At 42.0% G+C, this 20,383-nt stretch overlaps 1 protein-coding gene across 1 annotated transcript in view; it reads left to right on the top strand.

Moving 5' to 3' along the window:
* Positions 1-20,383, top strand: part of ZFYVE9 (zinc finger FYVE-type containing 9) — a 139,806-nt gene that overhangs the window by 103,235 nt on the left and 16,188 nt on the right. The gene's annotated exons all lie outside the window — the stretch shown is intronic.

The raw sequence follows: 20,383 nt of genomic DNA, 5'->3' as shown, positions 1-20,383 counted from the left end.
AAGAAAAAAGATTTAAAAATTAAATGAACAAGGCCGGGCGCGGTAGCTCAAGCCTGTAATCCCAGCACTTTGGGAGGCCGAGACGGGTGAATCACAAGATCAGGAGATTGAGACCATCCTGGCTAACACAGTGAAACCCCGTCTCTACTAAAAAATACAAAAAACTAGCTGGGCGAGGTGGCGGGCGCCTGTAGTCCCAGCTACAAGGGAGGCTGAGGCAGGAGAATGGCGTAAACCTGGGAGGCGGAGCTTGCAGTGAGCTGAGATCAGGCCACTGCACTCCAGCCCGGGTGACAGAGCAAGACTCCGTCTCAAAAAAAAAAAAAAATTAAATGAACAGCATATCATCGAGTTGTGGAAATGTCAAGCAGCCAAATTCTGTAATTGAAGTACCCAAAGGAGAGGAAAGGTGGTGGACCTAAAAAATATTTGAAGAAACAATGGTTAAAAAATTTCCAAATTTAATGAAAACTATAAACTTACAGATCCAAGAAGCTCAATGAATCCCAGTTGCAAGAAACAGGATAAAAACTACATTAAGACATGTTATGATCATAATGAAATTGTATTAAAATTCACATAAAGAGAAGAACCTTAAAAGCAGCTTGAGGGAAGAAATCTTCCTTATATACTTAGGTATTTTGCAAATATAAGAATGACAGCACATTTCTCATGAAAACAATGCAAGTTGCAAGAGAGTGCAGCAAAATCTTTAAAATGCTGCAAAAAAAAAAAAAAAAAAAAAAATCACCAAAAACCTGTCATCCTATATTTTATACCCAGTGAAAATATGTTTTAAAAATGAAGGCAGGCTGGGTGCAGTGACTCACACCCATAATCCCAGCACTTTGGAAGGCCGAGGTGGGCAGATCACTTGAGGCCAAGAGTTCGAGACCAAACTGGCGAACATAGTGAACCCCCGTCTCTACTAAAAATACAAAAGTAGGCGCTGTGACTCACGCCTGTAATCCCAGCAGTTTGGGAGGCCAAGGTGGGTGGATCGCCTGAGCTCAGGAGTTTGAGACCACCTAGGGCAACACGGTGAAACCCGTTCTCTACTAAAAATACAAAAAAATTTACCAGGTGTGGTGGTGCGCGTCTCTAGTCGCAGCTACTTGGGAGGCTGAGACAGGAGAATCACTTGAGGCAAAGGTTGTAGTGAGCCGAGATTGCACCACTACACTCCAGCTTGGAGTACAGAGTGAGACCTGGCCTCAAAAAGAAAAAAAAAAAAAAAAAAAAAAAAACCAGGCGTGGTGGTGGGTGCCTGTAGTCCCAGCTTCTCAGGAGGCTGAGCCACGAGAATTGCTTGAATCTGGGAGGCAGAGGTTGCAGTGAGCTGAGATCATGCCACTGAGGCAAAGCGTTTTCTCAGATACATAGAGTTTATCACCAACAGACCTGTTCCACAAGAATGTTAAAGTCTATCCATACCAAATATTGGAAATCTGGATCTGCACAAAGGAATGAGAAGTGACAGAAATTATAAATTTACAGGTAAACATAACATCTCTTTAAAGGACAATTAACTGTTTCAAATTAAATGTTTGGCTGGGTGCAGTGGCTCATGCCTGTAATCCCTGCACTTTGAGAGGCTAAGGTGGGATGATTGCTTGAAGCCAGGAGTTCAAGGACAGCTAGGCAGCAAAGTGAGACACCATCTTTACAAAAAAATACAAAAATTAGCTGGGTATGGTGGCACATACCAGTATTCCTAATTACTCTCTAGGCTGAGGCAGGAGGATTGCTTGAGCCCAGTAATTGGAGGTTGCAGTGAACTATGATCACACCATTGCACTCCACCTTGGGCAATGGAATGAGACCCTGTCTCTAAAATAAACTAACATATATTAAATAGTAATGTATTGCGGAATGTATACCATATGTAGAGACAAAATGTAGAACAGTAGCAAAAAGGCCAGGGAAGAGGATATGGAAGTATATGACATGTGATGTGGTATAATTTTACTTAAAAGTTTATTGGTAAGTTAAAGATACATAATATAAACCCAAAAGCAACCACTAAAAAAATCTAATGGATAGGTATAGCTAATCAAAAAAATAAAATGTAATAACAAAAGAAGGCTGAAAAAGATAACAAAGAAGAGATGGGACAAATAATAAATAGCAAGATAGTAAATTTAAATCCAGTCATATAAAAAAACACTCAAATATAAATGATCTAAATACCTTCAAGTAAAAGGCAGAAATTGTCAGACTGAATGAGGAAGATTCATCTATATATTGTGTAAGAAACATACGTACAAGAAAAATATGGACGGGGCTGGGCGCGATGGCTCATGCCTGTAATCCCAACACTGGGAGGTCGAGGCGGGCAGATCACCTAAGGTCAGGAGTTCGAGACCAACCTGGCCAACATGGCGAAAACCCGTCTCTATTAAAAATACAAAATTAGCCAGGCCTGGTGATCTGTGCTTTTAGTCCCAGCTACTTGGGAGGCTGAGGCAGGAGAATTACCTGAACCCAGGAGGCAGAGGTTGCATTGAGCCAAGATCCTGCCATTGCACTTCAGCCTGGGCAACAAGAGTGAAACTCCATCTCAAAAAAGAAAACCACGGCCGGGTAAAGTGGTTCACGCCTGTAATCCCAACACTTTGGAAGGTCAAGGTGGGTGGATCACCTGAGGTCATGCGTGTTAGACCAGCCTAGCCAACATGGTGAAACTCCGTCTCTATGAAAATACAAAAATTAGCTGGGCTTTGGTGGTGGGTACCTGTAATCCCAGCTACTCGGGAGGCTGAGGCAGGAAAATTGCTTGAACCTGGGAGGTGGAGGTTGCACTGAGCCAAGATTGTGCCACTGCACTCCAGCCTGGGCGACAGAGTGAGACTCCATCTCAAAAAAACAAAACAAAAACCAGTAAATGGATAGAAAATATACCATAGTAATATTAATTAAAAGAAAGCTAAATGGCTACATTAATATCCAGGTATTTCAGAACATATATTATTACCAGGGATAAAAAAATACATACCATATTTATAAAGGGATCAGTTTATCAAAATGATACAACAATTTCAAAACATGTATCTAATAACAGAGCTTTAAAATGCACAGTGCAAGAACTGGTAAAACTACAAGTTTAAATGGAGAAATCTACAATAATATTTGGAGATTTCAATAACCCTCTCTCACTAATTGAAGGAAGTAGTAAATAGAAAATCAGCAGGACTATGGAAAACTTGAACAACACAGCCAATTTTACTTAACTGATTTTTACAGAATACTCCACACAACAGCATCAGAATGCACATTCTTTTCCAGTGCACACAGAACATTTACGAAATAGACCATTTTCTTTGGCGTAAAAGAGGTCTTAATAAATTTAAGATGATTCAAGTCATACAGAGTGTGGTCTGTGACCACACAGCTGTAAATAAGAAACCAATACTAGAAAGATCTCTAGAAAATTCCCAAATATTTGGAAATAAAGTGTACATTTCCCAATAATCCATGGGTCAAAGAATAAACCAAAAGGAAGATTACAAAGTATTTTGAACTGCTTGAAAATGAAAGCATGAGATATAAAAATTGGGGGATACGGTTAAAACAATGATTAGAGATAAATTTATAGCATTAAACCCTTATATTAGAAAAAAGGCCAGGCACGGTGGCTCATGCCTACAATCTCAGCACTTTGGGAGGCTGAGGTGGGCGGATCACTTGAGGTCAGGAGTTCGGGACCAGCCTGGCCAACATGGTGAAACCCCATCTCTACTAAAAATACAAAAAAATTACCCGGGTATGATGGTGCATGTCTGTAATCCCAGGAGGTAGAGGTTGCAGTAACTCAAGATCACGCCATTGCACTCCAGCCTGGGTGACAGAGTGAGACTCTGTCTCAGAAAAAAAGAAAAAAGACATCTCAAATCAATGACCTACTTGTCTACCTTCAGTAATTAGACAACAAAGAGTAAATGAAATACAAAATAGAAGAAATAATAAAGATAAGCAATCCATAAAATGGAAGACAAAAACAATAAAGAAAATGAAACTTAAAGCCAGTTCTTTGAGAAGAGCAATAAAATTGATAACCCTCTAGTTAGACTGATTAGATAGGGAAAACAACAAATTCCGTTTTTAGGATATGAAAGAGGGAAGCTCTCACTACAGGTCCGATAGCCAGTATGAACATGTTTTGGCCAGTGTGCGTTTCTGACTTAGATAAAGTAGGCAAATTATTTGAACAGTAAGTTTTCACAGCTCTTAAGAATCAATAGATAACCTAAATAGCCCTGTATTTATTAAAAGAATTGAATTTATTGTTTAAAACCTTCCCGCAAAGAAAAGTCCTAGTTCAGATGGTTTCACAGGTAACTTAACAAACAATGAAGGAAGAAATAACACCATTTCTGTGCAAACACACCAGGAAAATAGAAGAGAAGGAATCTTACTCTATGAGGTCAGCCTTATACTAATAACAAAACCAAAAAAGACATTGCAAGAAATGAAAACTATACATCATACCTCTCATGAAGATATTTGCATAGTTAACAAATTTTTAGTAAATCCACTCTAACAATATATAAAATAATGTATATTATGAATAAATGTGGTTTATTTCAGGAATGCTAAGTTGGTTTAACATTCAAAACTCAATCCATAATTTAGGATACAGGATCCTTTAGCAGGATGAAAAAGGAAAACCATATGATACAGCAAAAGCAGTTGACAAAATCCTACTTCCATTCAAGGTTTGAGAGAGCATGATTGTGTTTTTGTGTGTGTGTGTGTGCATCTTGGCAATCTGAGAAGAGAACGTTCACAAGTTAATGATTATCTTTGAAAAACCTATAATTAACCTATCTAATCGTAACAGACTGAGTGCTTCCCTTTTAAGATTGGAAACAAGAAGGGGATGTTCACCCCTATTTTTATTCAGTATTGTAATGGAGCTTCTAGCCAATGTAATAAGGGGGAAAAATAAGAATCATAAAATTATATATTAAAAAAAGACTGTCGGTATTCATGGATAACATGGCTATGTAGAAAATCCTATGGAGTCTACAAAATGGCCACTAGATCTACTAAGTGAAGTTAGCAAAGTTGCAAGATTATTGTGTAAAAATCAGTAGCATTTTGGTATACTAGCAATGAACAATTGAATACAGAAATTTAATAACAGTACAGTAGGCCAAGTGTGGTGGCTCACACCTGTAATTTCAACACTGTGGGGAAAAAGTGGGCTGATTGCTTGAGCCCAGGAGTTCTAGACCAGCCTGGTCATCATGGCGAGAACCCGTCTCTACAAAAAATACAAAAATTAGCCAGGTGTCATGGCACATGCCTGTAATCCCAGCTGCTCAAGAGCTGAGGTGGGAGGATCACTTGAGCCTAGGAGGCAGAGGTTGCAGTGAGCTGAGATTGTGTCACTGCACTTCACTCTGGGTGACAGAGTGTGACCCTGTCTCAAAAAAAAAAGAAAAAACCACAACTTCAAAAATGTGACATAATTTGGGATAAATTTCTTAAGTGATCTGTAATACACTGAAAACTACAAAATATTGTTATGAGAATTTAAAGACCTAAATAAATAGAGATATATAGCCAGGTGCGGTGGCTCAAGCCTGTAATCCCAGCACTTTGGGAGGCCGAGACGGGTGGATCACAAGGTCAGGAGATCGAGACCATCCTGGCTAACACGGTGAAACCCCGTCTCTACTAAAAAATACAAAAAAAACTAGCCGGGTGAGTTGGCGGGCGCCTGTAGTCCCAACTACTCGGGAGGCTGAGGCAGGAGAATGGTGTAAACCCGGGAGGCGGAGCTTGCAGTGAGCTGAGATCCAGCCACTGCACTCCAGCGCGGGCGACAGAGCAAGACTCCGTTGCAAAAAAAACAAAAAAAAACAACAAAAAAAATAGAGATATATAATATTTATGGATTGGTAGACTCAGTACTGTTAAGATGTCAGTTCTCCCCAGATTGATCTGTAGCTTCAACACAATCCCAATCAAAATACTAGTAGGCTTTTTTAAAAATAAAAATTGGCCAGGCACAGTGGCTCACCCCTGTAATCCTAACACTTTGGAAGGCTGACGTGGGCGGATCACCTGAGGTCAGGAGTTTGGGACCAGCCTGACCAACAAGGTGAAACCCCATCTCTATTAAAAATACAAAATTAGCTGGGTGTGGTGGTGCATACCTGTAATCCCAGCTACTTGGGAGGCTGAGGCAGGAGAATCTCTTGAACCTGGGAGGTGAAGGTTGTAGTGAACTGAAATTGTGCCGCTGCACTCCAGCCTGGTGACAGAGAGGGAGACTTTGCCTCAAAAAAAAAAAGAGAAAACATAATTCCAGGACTTCTTAGATGATGTTAAGACTCTTCTTCTTTTCTTTTCTTTTTTTTTTTTTTTGTTTTTAAGACAGAGTTTTGCTCTTGTTGCCCAGGCTGGAGTGCAATGGTGTGATCTTGGCTCACTACAACCTCCGCCTCCTGGTTCAATTCTCCTGCCTCAGCCTCCCGAGTACTTGGGATTACAGGCACGTGCCACCACGCCCAACTCATTTTGTATTTTTAGTAGAGATGGGGTTTCTCCATGTTGGTCAGGCTGGTCTTGAACTCCTGACCTCAGGTAATCCACTCGCCTCGGCCTCCCAGTGTGCTGGGATTACAGGCATTAGCCACCGTGCCCGCCTATTAAGATGTATTTTAAAAGTAGAGTGATCAAAGCAGTATTGTTTGGGTGTAAATATATATGAATAGACCAATGGAACAGAACGGAGAGTCAAAACATAGATGCTCACAGATGCTCAATTGCTTTTCCATAAAGATGCCAAGGCGGTTCATTAGGAAAAGGATAATCTTTTGAACAAAAATCATCTTGGTAATTGTATAACCAGTTGTTTGAAAAAGAAGATGAGGCTGGGCGTGGTGGCTCAAGCCTGTAATCCCAGCACTTTGGGAGGCCGAGACGGGTGGATCACAAGGTCAGGAGATCGAGACCATCCTGGCTAACACGGTGAAACCCCGTCTCTACTAAAAAATACAAAAAACTAGCTGGGCGAGGTGGCGGGCGCCTGTAGTCCCAGCTACAAGGGAGGCTGAGTCAGGAGAATGGCGTAAACCCAGGAGGCGGAGCTTGCAGTAAGCTGAGATCGGGCCACTGCACTCCAGCCTGGGCGACAGAACGATACTCTTGTCTCAAAAAAAAAAAAAAGAAGATGAACCTCAACCGTTACCTCATACCATGTACAAAAATTAATGGGAAATGGTTCACAGATTTATACAGAGTTAAAACTAAAACTTCTGAAAGAAAACGTAAGAGAAAAATCTTAGTGACTTTTGGCTTGAAGGAGGGTGAGGGAACAATTTATTACAAAGGGGCTCAAGGAAATTTTGGGGGGGATGATTGCAAGTGCCTTTTTATGGGTATATGCACATGTCAGAATTCATCAAATTATACACTTTAAATATGTGTAATTCTTCAGTTATTTTAAATATAACTGTAAAAGGAAATACATCATTTTTGTTTGTAGTAATGTAGTAGACATTCAAACTTTGATCAGGTCACTGCAGTGACATAGCCAAAGAGTTAACCTGTTGAAGTCTCACACAAAAAGGAACAAGGTTTTGTTAACTCTTTACTCAACACCAAAAAAATAGGAATAGAGAAGTTTATGTTGGTTGTGATACAAGAATCTGTGAAATCATGTATTTGTACAATTCTCCATCTTGTATAAGACAGGCTGAAAAATAGGCTGAATGGCCTCTTGAGATTCTTTCCCACTCTAAGCTTCTAAAATAGGAGTTTTGGTTTATTTTAATTTGAAACTACACATATTTTTCAGAGAAGTGTGAAATTACAAAAGCATAATTTCATAGGTTCTTTGTAGCACTGGTGAGAACAGATGGTGTTAAAGTCTGTTTGAGGAATGTTTGATTCTCTGTCCTTCAAGGAATACATTTCTTTTAGGGAATTAGGAGCTGATAGTCCTCTTCTCAAAGGAATGAAAGGAGTTGGTCAAAGGTCCTCTGGAGAATAGTGCAGAGGAGAGAGATGATGTCCCATTGATTATTGGTATAGCTTTTCCTAGTTTATACATAAAAGTACTTAACAATAGATATGTTCAAATAAAAGAATCCTCAAGAAGAAGCCCATGATGCTGTATCTCCACTGACTACAAGAGGAGGCCACTGCTGAACCCCGCATACCCAGGATAGTACTGTCTTCTCCCCTATGTACATGTCCATTGGCGGGAGTGGTTCTACTAAACTGGACTTCTAGTCAAACTCCTGACTTTCCCTGTCTCCCAGAACTCACAGCCTCACTGCCATATTTGTCCTTGAGACTATCAGCTCCAATCTTGTGTTTATGTCAAGCACCACAAGAAGTTCTGGAGTCCTAGGGCATCCCTCATTTATCATAATTTAATTTCCATCTCTGTACACCCTCCTTTCTGACCCCATTTTGGAGAACCCAAGATATTAGTTCTTGTAAGTCTTACTTGCCTCTATCCATTTCCTTGATTAACTTATCCAGTTCTATGGGCTTAAATAGTGTTTCTAAACTGACATCTTCCAAATGTTTGTTTTTAGCCCGAATCTCTCTCCTGTTTTGTAGACTTGACTGTCTTACTGCCCACTCGACATCTCCACTTGCATACACATTTCAAGCTTAGCAAGTTCAACTTTGACATGGTTGTCTCACAGGCTTCTCTATCTAAATTAATGACAGTGCTGTCATCTTTCCAGTTACCCAGGCCCAAAACTTTAGAGTCATCTTTGAATCTTCTTTCCCTCATTCCCTGATAGACAAATCTATCAGGAAATTCTGCTGCCTCTACCTTCTAAATATATCTATAATCCAGCTGCCTCTCAATCCTGGGACCAGTCTGGTCTCTGACCTAGATTTCTGCAGTGTCCTCCTAACTGGTCTTTCTGTTAGTACCCTTGCCTCAGTCTGTTCTCAATGTAGCAACCTAAGTGGTCTTGTCTTTTCTTTTTTTGAGACAGAGTCTCGCTGTGTTGCCCAGGCTGGAGTGCAATGGCGCGATCTCAGCTCACTGCAGCCTCCACTTCCAGGGTTCAAGCGATTCTTCTGCCTCAGCCTCCCAAGTAGCTGGGGCTACAGGCACGTGCCACCATGCCCGGCTAATTTTTGTATTTTTAGTAGAGACAGGGTTTCACTATATTGGCCAGGCTGGTCTTGAGCTCCTGACCTTGTGATCTGCCCTCCTCGGCCTCCCAAAGTGCTGGGATTACAGGAGTGAGCCACTGCGCCCGGCCTGGTCCTTTCAAAACTAATTCATATCATATCACTCCTCTGCTTAAAACCTTCCACAGATTTTTCATCCCAATCAGAATGACACAAGTCCTCTACACCATTTGTATTTCTTGACTCATTATCTCTGTGACCTCATTTTTTTTTTTTTTTTTAATTTATTTATTATTATTAAACTTCAAGTTGTAGGGTACATGTGCACAACGTGCAGGTTTGCTACATATGTATACTTGTGCCATGTTGGTGTGCTGCACCCATCAACTCGTCATTTACATCAGGTATAACTCCCAATGCAATCCCTCCCCCCTCCCCCCTCCCCATGATAGGCCCCGGTGTGTGATGTTCCCCTTCCCGAGTCCAAGTGATCTCATTGTTCAGTTCCCGCCTATGAGTGAGAACATGCGGTGTTTGGTTTTCTGTTCTTGTGATAGTTTGCTGGGAATGATGGTTTCCAGCTGCATCCATGTCCCTACAAAGGACTCTGTCACTCAGCTCTGGCCACACTGTCTTCTATGTTCCTTGAAATTCCGGGGCATTCTACAGTACTGCCCTCCAGGGCCTTGCGCATATCCTGGTACAGTGGGATAACAGCCTTTGGCTTTTCCCTCACTTTTTTCAGTAAGACATCCTCTGACTCTCCTATTTAAAATTGTACCCACCAATACTCCCAGTCCTCCTTCCATGTTTTATTTTTCTCTGTAGCACTTATTGTATAATGGTTTTATGTATTTTACTTATTTGTTTATTGTTTTTGTCTCCTGCTCCTACACAAGAATATAAGCTCTGTGAGGGCAGGAATTTGTCTACTTGTCTATTAATGAATAAAGCAAGCACTAAAACAGTGTCTGGCACATATTAGATACTCAGTGCCCATTGGCTAAATAAATAAGTATTTTCTAAATGAATGAGTGAAGGCAGCCTGGGCAGCGTAGTGTGAGACCTCAGCTCTACAAAGTAAAAAATAGGCCAGAGGTCTGGGCGTGGTGCCTTATGCCTGTAATCCCAGCACATTGGGAGGCCAAGGAGAGAGGGTCACTTCAGGTCCTGTGTTTGAGAGCAGCCTGGCCAACATGGTGAAACCCCGTCTCTACCAAAAAATACAAAAATTAGGTGGGTGTGGAGGCACATGCCTGTAATCCCAGTTACTTGGGAGGCTGAGGCAGGAGAATCGCTTTAACCCAGGAGGCAGAGGTGGCAGTGAGCCAAGATCACGCCACTGCACTCCAGCCTGGGCAACACAGACCCTGTCTCCAAAAAAAAAAATAGACCGGGAGTGGTGGCTTACACCTGTAATCCCAGCACTTTGAGAGGCTGAGGTGAGAGGTTGGTGAATCACTTGAGGCCAAGAGTTTGAAACCAGCCTGGACAACATGACGAAACCCTGTCTCTACTGAAAATAAATAAGCCAGGCATGGTGGTACATGCTGTAGTCCCAGCTACTCAGGAGGCTGAGGCACAAGAAAAACGTGAACCCAGGAGGCAGAGGTTGCAGTGAACTGAGATCGTGTCCCCCTGCACTCCAGCCTGGGCAACAGAGTGAGACTCGGTCTCCAAAATAAATAAATAGGCCAGTCGCGGTGGTGCACACTTGTAATCCCAGCACTTTGGAAGGCCAAGGTGGATGGATCACCTGAGGTCAGGAGTTCATGACCAGCCTGACTAACATGGTGAAACCCCATCTCTACTAAATTTAAAAAAAAAAAAAAAAAATAGCTGGCATGGTAGTGCATGCCTGTAATCCGAGCTACTTGGGAGGCTGAGACAGGAGAATCACTTGTACCTGGGAGGCGGAGGTTGCAGTGAGCTGAGATTGCGCCATTGCACTCCAGCCTGGGCAACAAGAGCAAAACTCTGTATCAAAAAGAAAAAAAAAGAAATAAAGATAGCTGGGCGTAGTGGTACATACCTATAGTCTGTGTACCTGGGAGGCTGAGGTGGGAGGATCACTTGAGCCCAAGAGTTGGAGGCTGCAGTAAGCTATGATTATGCCACTGCACTCCAGCCTGGGCAACAGAGCGAGACGCTGTCTCAAACAAAACAAAACAAAAACCCAAAAACAAACAAAAACAACCAAAACAGAATGAATGTAGGCCCATAGTTGTCAATATGTACATTCATAGGACTTGAAGATGGGGTCTAGCCTCTGGACACTAGTGAATTTCAGCTAACTGGAAGGGTACATATTTACATTTTTCTTAAAATTACTCCAAGAAAGGATATTCTTCCACCTTTTCCATCATTCTTCAGCTTAGTGTTCTTTCTCAGTTCTAGTTCTGTTCCTCACTCATGCTGTTTCCTCTGTCCAGAATATTCCTTTTGTGTACCTGAAAGCCTTTAGCAAACCTCCCTAAAATTCTCCATACCCTTGACAGTGTCACTGTTTTTCTCCTCCATTTTCCTGATGTTCTTTATTTCTGTAACATGCACAGGGTGATGGGTATGAATCCTGTCCTCTGAATGGTGAGCCTCTTGAGGGCAGAGTGTCTTTCATGCTTCCCTGTATCCTTGTTGTAGTTGTTCACTTTCATAGATTTTCCACATCTTTGTACTGGATCTTCCTATCTAAAGCCTTTGTTAATCACTCATAATGTTTATAGAATTGAATCACTAAAACTTACTTTATTTGGCCAGGTACAAATGGCTCATGCCTGTCATTCCAGCACTTTGGGAGGCTGAGGAGGGAGGATCACTTTAGCCCCAAGATTTGAAACCAGCCTTGGCAACATAGTAAGAAAGACCCTGTCCATACAAAATTATTAAAAATAAAAGAATTAGGCTGGGCGTGGTGGCTCACGCCTGTAATCACAACACTTTGGGAGGCTGAGGCGGGCGGATCACGAGGTCAGGAGATCAAGACCATCCTGGCTAACATGGTGAAACCCCGTCTCTACTAAAAATACAAAAAATTAGCCGGGCGTGGTGGTGGGCGCCTGTAGTCCCAGCTACTCGGGAGGCTGAGGCAGAAGAACGGCGTGAACCTGGGAGGCAGAGCTTGCAGTGAGTCGAGATTACGCCACTGCACTCCAGCCTGGATGACAGAGTGAGACTCTGTCTCTAAAATATTAAATAAATAAATAAATAATGAAAGAATTAGCCAGATGTGGTGGCACATACCTGTAGTCCCAGCTTCTTGGGAGGACCACCTGAGCCCCAGAGGTCAAGGCTGCAGTGAGTGGTGATCATGCTACTGTACTCCAGCCTGGATGAGAAGGTGAGACTCTGTCTCAAGAAATGAAAACAAAAACAAACTTATTTTATTAGATACCTAATCTATGTGACACTAATTACAAGTGAATCAAGATTTAAAAAAGAAAAAATCGTGCTAACCACATTAACTTTCAGTATAGTTTTATGACTATTACAAACCATCCAAATATATTCCTACTTATTCTTTACTAATTCGTATATTTAGCAAGTATTTATGGAGTGCCTGCCATGACAAAGGCCCTATGCTAAGCCTAACACATATACAAATTGTAGCTGTTCCTCAAGACCCTGCTTAAACTCCTCTATAAATCCTTCCCAGTTCAAATCGAAAGGCTAAATAAACAGTCATTTTTTAAACATGAGATCTCAGAGAGGAAACTGAAGTACATGATGTGTTAACTCGAAGATGGATTAGATGTTATAACTCTTCACACACTTCTGCAGCATAATCATTCATAGAACTGTGTTCTTTTAATTGGCTCCTGTGATTTTCAGGGACTCCAAGGGTGGGAAACACAGGGAGATAAAGATCATGCTGTTTCACTTGATGTGCTAAAATGGTTCTTTTGAGATAATACTCCTGTGGCATTTAGCTCAGCTTGCTCAGTGCCTGGCTTATGCTTGGTGCTCTGGAAATGTTACCTACTTTGCACATTCTGTTGTTATAGCAGTTGTTGTTCCTCTGCCTTTTACTGGTATGTCATTTTCATTAATTTGTAAACTTCTAGGAAAGGTCCTTAATTTCATTATCTTTTAAGAGGTATAGGAGCTACCTGGTTGAATTATTTGCTGCTGATTTTAAGGTTGCTTTAAGGTTCAGTAGGCAGGGTAGGGAAGATTAGCATACAAATTTTATTTAACAAATTGTTTGTTAAAACAGTACTTATTATATGTTTGGTGCTGTCCTAAGCACTTTGTAAATATTAATTTAACTCTCATAACTCTATGAAATAGTTACTTTTATTATCACATTTTATAGAAGAGGGTCCTGGGACACAGAGAGGTTAAGTAAGTTTACCGAAGACCAGCAAAGCTAGTATTCAAATACGGTCAAAGGCTAGGCACGGTAGATCATGCCTGTAATCCCAGCACTTTGGGAGACCAAGGTGGGTGGATCACCTGAGGTCAGGAGTTCGAGACCAGCTTGACAACATGGTGAAACCCTGTCTCTACTAAATACAAAAAAAAAAAAAAAATTGGCCGAGCCTGGTGGCACATGCCTGTGCCCATAATCCCAGCTACTTGAGAGGCTGAGGCAGGAGAATCACTTGAACCCGGGAGGTGGAGGTTGCAGTGAGCAAAGACTGCACCATTGCACTCCAGCCTGGGCAACGAGAGTGAAACTGCATTTCAAAAACAAACAAGGCCGGGCACGGTGGCTCACGCCTGTAATCCTAGCAGTTTGGGAGGCTGAGGCGGGTGGATCACCAGGTCAGGAGATTGAGACCATTCTGGCCAACATGGTGAAACCCCATCTCTACTAAAAATACAAAAATTAGCTGGGCATGGTAGCGCACACCTGTAGCCCCAGCTACTCAGGAGGCTGAGGTGAGAGAATTGCTTGAACCCAGGAGGCGAAGTTTGCAGTGAGTCGTGATTGCACCACTGCACTCCAGCCTGGTGACAGAGCGAGACTCTGTCTCAGAAACAAACAGAAATACTATTGGTCTTGCAATTAAGCATTATTCAAGGTTAAATGTGCATGATGGCATATAAAAAATACAGAGAATGTGCTATGGCATTTCAAAGAAGGTAATGGTCACGTTAATGTCTTATTGGGGGTTAAGGAAGTCTTCATGCTGGCCAGGCACGGTAGCTCACACCTATAATCACAGCACTTCGGGAGGCTGAGTCAGGCAGATCACAAGGTCAGGAGTTTCAGACCAGCTTGGCCAATATGGTGAAACCCTGTCTCTACTAAAAATACAAAAATTAGCTGGGCATGGTGGCATGTGCCTGAAGTCCCAGCTACTTAGGAGACTGAGGCAGAAGAATTGCTTGAACCTGGGAGGCAGAGGTTGCAGTGAGCCGAGATGGTGCCACTGCACTCCAGCCTGGGCGACAGAGGGAGACTCCATCTCAAAAAAAAAAAAAAAAGTCTTCATGCTGGAATTGGCATTTTCAGGGGACGACTTTTTCAGGTGCTTGGATATGGGAGAAGAAAAGGGAAGCTAGGCCAGGTGTGGTGGCTCACGTGTGTGATCCCATCACTTTGGGAGACCGAGGTGGGTAGGTCGCTTGAGGTCAGGAGTTTGAGACCAGCCTAGCCAACATGGTCAAACTCTGTCTCTACTAAAAATACAAAGAATTAGCCCAGCGTGGTGGCGGGCACCTGTAGTCCCAGCTACTTGGGAGGCTGAGGAAGGAGAATCATGTGAACTCAGAAGGCAGAGGCAGCAGTGAGCCAGAACCACACCACTGCACTCCAGCCTGGCCAAGAGAGCAAGACTCCGTCTCAAAAACAAACCCAAAAAGAAAATAGTAATGCAAAGCCTCGGGGATGGGAAATGGTAGGCCATCAGGAAGTAGTCCTGCATGTAAGCAGCATGTAAGGATACTATAGGAGGGAGGCAAGACAGGAGAGCTGATGTGGGGTTAGAGCATAGGATCCTTGAGATTCTGAATGGAGGACAAGCTGGAGAAGATGTGACATAGAGCTGTGCTTTGATAAGTATGGAAGCGTCGTATGTGATGAATCAGAACTGATAGAGATTCCCTGTAGGAAAACCAGTTATAAGGTCATTATGTCCCGAAAAGAGGCAATGAGGCCTTGAAGTATGGTGAAGATAGGTATAGATACAAGAAACATTTCAGAATTTGAATTGACAGCAGAATAACACAACCAAAATGGATAGTCAAGTATTTATATCATTATATGACAACTGTAAGTTTATTTTATGGTCAGTAAGGTCCTTTGAATATCTTGGAAACTCTGCTCTTGTTGTAACTTAGCATTATTTTAAGAGAGAGAAAATATATTCATTTATCTCTAAAGAAATATGAAGTTTCTTTCATTGGACTTGTAATTTACATCCAAGGAAATGATTTCCTTTGAGGCCAGCTAATTTATTCAGAATGTCTGGATTGAAAATGTTTCTTAGTCTGCTTCGTGTAGACAAAATTAGAAACCACTTTAGCCTAATGATTCGGAAGAAATGATTTCTTTAAAATTGTGATCATCTCAGTTTCTTTCATGTGATACAAATGTAAATCGCAAATGAGAACCTAAATGTGTCTGTCAGTTGGCTTTGCTAAGCAAAAATCTTCTAGCTGACTCATCCTGTTTGCAGAAGAATTATTTCAAAGTAACCTTTGGAAAACCTGAGTAGAAGTGGTTTGGATTAGTGAGGTTGATAAATGTCAGTGTAAGAGGAGTATTCAGTTATAGTTTGGATACCTCTGGTGCTTTGCAAGAATTGTAACAAAGTAAAGCCAAGAGATCATGATGCCTTAGAGTTGTATCAATATAATACCTAGGAGTAAATTTAACCAAGGAAGTAAAAGACTTGCACCCTGAGAACTACAAAACATTGCTGAAAGTAATTAAAGACGTATATAAATGGAAAGATGTTCCATGGATTAGAAGACAATATTATTAAGATGTCAAAACTAAAAGTGATCTACAGATTTGATTGCAAGCCTTATCAAAATTTCAATGGCCTTTTTGCAGAAATGGAAAAGCCAATATTCAAATCAGCTGTAATCGTAAGGCGCCCTGAATAGCCCTTCGTGGATGTTCTTGAAAAAGAAGAACACAATTGGTGGATTTATACTTCTCAATTTTAAAACTTACCCTTACCTCACATTATATATAAAAACTGACTCAAAACAATCAACCAACAAACTAAATATAAGAGCTAAAACCGTAAAGCTGTTAGACGAAAACATAGGAGTAATTATTCACAACCTTAGATTTGGCATTGGATTCTTAGATATGACCTGAAAAGCACAAGCAACAAAAGAAAAAAAATAGATGAATTGGATTTAATAAAAAATTAGAAACTTTTGTGCATTCAAGGATATTATCAAGAAAATGAAAAGACAACCTATAAAACGGGAGAAAATATTTTCAGATCATATCTCTGATAAGGGTCTAGTATTGAGAATATGTAAATAATTACATATCGGCCAGGCATGGTGGCGCATGTCTGTAATCCCAGCACTTTGGGAGGCTGAGGCAGGCAGATCACAAAGTCAGGAGATCGAGACCATCCTGGCTAACACGATGAAACCCCGTCTCTACTAAAAATACAAAAAATTAGCCGGGCGTGGTGGTGGGCACCTGTCATCCCAGCTACTCAGGAGGCTGAAGCAGGAGAATGGCATGAACCCAGGAGGCAGAGCTTGCAGTGAGCCAAGATCACGCCACTGCACTCCAGCCTGGGAGACAGAGCGAGACTCCATCTCAAAAAAAAAGAAAAGGAATTCTTTCATGTCAACAGCAAAGACAGCAAGGCAAAGTGGGTATGTACCTGTAGTTGCAGCTACTTGGGAGGATAAGTTGGGAAGATCAACGCCAGCCTGGATAACATAACATAACATAACATAGCAACATGGTGTCTAAAAAACAGCCCAGTTAAAAAACGGGCAGGCCTGGCACGATGGCTCACACCTGTAATCCCAGCACTTTGAGAGGCTGAGGTGGGCGGATCACTTGAGGTCAGGAGTTTGGGACCAGCCTGACCAACATGGAGAAACCCCATTTCTACTAAAAATACTAAATTAGCTGGGTGTGGTGGTGCATGCCTGTAATCTCAGCTACTCAGGAGGCTGAGGCAGGAGAATCGCTTGAACCCGGGAGGTGGAGATTGCGGTGAGCTGAGATAGTGCCACTGTACTCCCGCCTGGGCAACAAGAGTGAAAATCCATCTCAAAAAAAGATGCTTAACATCATTAGTCATTATGGGAATGCAAATCAAAAATACCAACTAGAATTATTTAAAAAAAAAAAAAAGAAAAAGAATGAGTGTTGGTGAAGATGTAGAAAAATTGGGACCCTTGTACATGGCTGGTTAGAAGTGTAAAATGTTCCAGCCACTATAAAAAACACAGTTTGGCAGCTTCTCAAAAAGTTCAACATAGATTACTATATGACCATGCAATTCTGCCCCCAAGTATATGCCCAAAAGAATTGAAAACAAGGTACTCCAACAAGTAAATGTATATACATGTTCATAATAGCACCATTACAAATAGATGAAAGTTAGAAACAGCTCCAATGTCTATCAGCAGATGAATGGATAAGCAAATTGAGGTATATACATACAATGGAATATTTTTCCACCATAAAACGGAATGAAGTATTAATAAGTGCTACAATGTGGGTTAGCTTTCAAAACTTTATGCCAAGTGAAGAAGCCAGACACAGTTGTCACATGTAATATAGTTCTGTTTGTATGAAATATTCAGAACAGACATAGAGATGATGCAGATGGTGGTGGGGGGAAATGAGGCACTGTGGTACTGTTACTGAAAGGGATCCAGATCTAAACCCCAAGAGAAGATTCTTGCATCTCGCGCAGCTGAGTCCAAGTGAAAACAAGTTTATTAGAAAGTAAAGGAATAGGCCGAGCGCGGTGGCTCATGCTTGTAATCTCAGCACTCTGGGAGGCTGAGGCGGGTGGATCACCAGAGGTCAGGAGTTCGAGACCCTCCTGGCCAACATGTTGAAACCTCATCTCTGCTAAAAATACAAAAATATTAGCTGGGTGTGGTTATAGGTGCCTGTAATTCCAGCTATTTGGGAGGCTGAAGCAGGAGAATCGCTTGAACCTAGGAGGCAAGCAGGTTGCAGTGAGCTGAGATCATGCCATTGCGCTCCAGCCTGGGCAACGAGCAAAATTCCATCTCAAAAAAAAAAAAGGCCAGGCTTGGTGGGTCATGCCTGTAATCCCAGCACTTTGGGAGGCCGAGGCGGGCAGATCACCTGAGGTCAGGAGTTCGAGAGCAGCCTGGCCAACATGGCAAAACCCCATCTCTACTAAAAGTACAAAAATTAGCCAGGCATGGTGGCAGGCACCTGTAATCCCAGCCACTCAGGAGGTTGAGGAAGGAGAATTGCTTGAACCCAGGAGGCAGAGGTTGCAGTGTGCCGAGATCATGCCATTGCACTCCAGCCTGGGCGACAAGAGCGAGACTCCATCTCAAAAAAGGAATAAAAGAATGACTGCTTCATAGGCAGAGCAGTGTCATGGGCTGCTTGGCTGAGTATACTTATAATATTTCTTGATTATATGCTAAACAAAGGGTTTTCTGGGAAAGGGGTGGGGAATTCCTGGAACTTAGGGTTCTTCCCCTTTTTAGACCATATAGGGTAACTTCCTGACATTGCCATGGCATTTGTAAACTGTCATGCATGGGTGGAAGTGTCTTTTAGCATGCTAATGCATTATAATTAGCGTATAATGAGCAGTGAGGACCTCCAGTGGTCACTTTCATCACCATCTTGGTTTTGGCGGGTTTTGGCCAGCTTCTTTACACCATTGTTTTTATCAGTGGGGTCTTTGTGACCTGTATCTTGTGCTGACCTCCTATCATCCCGACTAAGAATGCCCAACCTCCTTGGATGCAGCCCAGCAGGTTTCAGCCTCATTTTACCCAGCCCCTGTTCAAGATGGAGTCAAACAACTCTGACAGCACTACAGCTTTTTTTCTTGGAGATGGAGTCTCCCTGTGTTGCCCAGGCTGGAGTGTAGTAGCGCAATCTTGGCTCACTGCAACGTCCACCTCTTGGGGTCAAGTGATTCTCCTGCCTCAGCCTTCCGAGTAGCTGGAATTACAGGCACCCACCACCACACCCAGGTAATTTTTTTTGTGGTTTTAGTAGAGATGGGGTTTTACCATGTTGGCCAGGCTGGTCTCGAACTCCTGATCTCAAGTGATTCACCCACCTCGGCCTCCTAAAGTGCTGGGATTACAGGCGTGAGCCACCAGGCCTGACCCGCAACACTACAACTTATAGGAGGAACAGGGGAGTAAAAATAAGTTTCGAATTAGATTTTTAAAGGCTCAGTTTTAAAGGATTAGATCAGAAAGTTGGACAAATGGGATGACATGAAGGAAAAAATGGGAAATAAAAACAAATTATCATTAACCTAGCTGGGCTAGGTGGCATGTGCCTGTATAACCCCAGCTACTCAAGAGGCTGAGGTGGGAGGATCACCTGAGCCCAGGAGCTTGAATCCAGCCTGGACAACATAGTGAGATCCCTATCTCTTTAAAAAAAAAAAAAAATGGTGTCGGCTGGGTGCGGTGGCTCATGCCTGCAATCCCAGCACTTTGGGAGGCCGAGGCAGGCGGATCATGAGGTCAGGAGATCGAGACCTGGCTAACATGGTGAAATTCTGTTTCTACACAAATAGATATAGCTGGGCATGGTAGCGGGCACTTGTAGTCCCAGCTACTCGGGAGGCTGAGGCAGGAGAATGGCGTGAACCCGGGAGGCAGAGGTTGTAGTGAACCAAGATCGCACCACTGCACTCCAGCCTGGGCAACAGAGCGAGACTCCATCTCAAATAAATGAATAAATAACAACAAATTATCATTAACCTGTTTCAGCCAGGGGCTAGAGTTTAACATCAAGGTAAGTTCTTACATATTACATGCAAAACAGTGGCCCATGAATTTTTTTTTTTTTGGATTAGGTCAGAATTATGTTAAATCTTTTGAGAAGATAAAGCAAAATATTAGTAACTAATTTCATTAAAGATCTTGAACATAAGTTAGTAGAATTAAGAAACAATGAATTTCATATGTTTTTAGAGAGAAGATTCACTCCTTTGGAAGTTGAATCTTCCCTCTAAATCTAAATCCCTCAGAGAATCTAGTATATAGGAGAAACTACAATTAGCTAAACTAATTTTAGCTACTTGAGTTCAGTGCAGCAATAAGACAAAAAATGAATGCAAAATGTGTTTTGTGCTTATTAGGTCAT

The sequence above is a fragment of the Chlorocebus sabaeus genome, chromosome 20 (genome assembly GCF_047675955.1).
Source record: "Chlorocebus sabaeus isolate Y175 chromosome 20, mChlSab1.0.hap1, whole genome shotgun sequence".
Taxonomy (NCBI): domain Eukaryota; kingdom Metazoa; phylum Chordata; class Mammalia; order Primates; family Cercopithecidae; genus Chlorocebus; species Chlorocebus sabaeus.
Note: the sequence above shows the minus strand (reverse complement) of the source record. Positions and strands in the feature narration are given on the sequence as shown.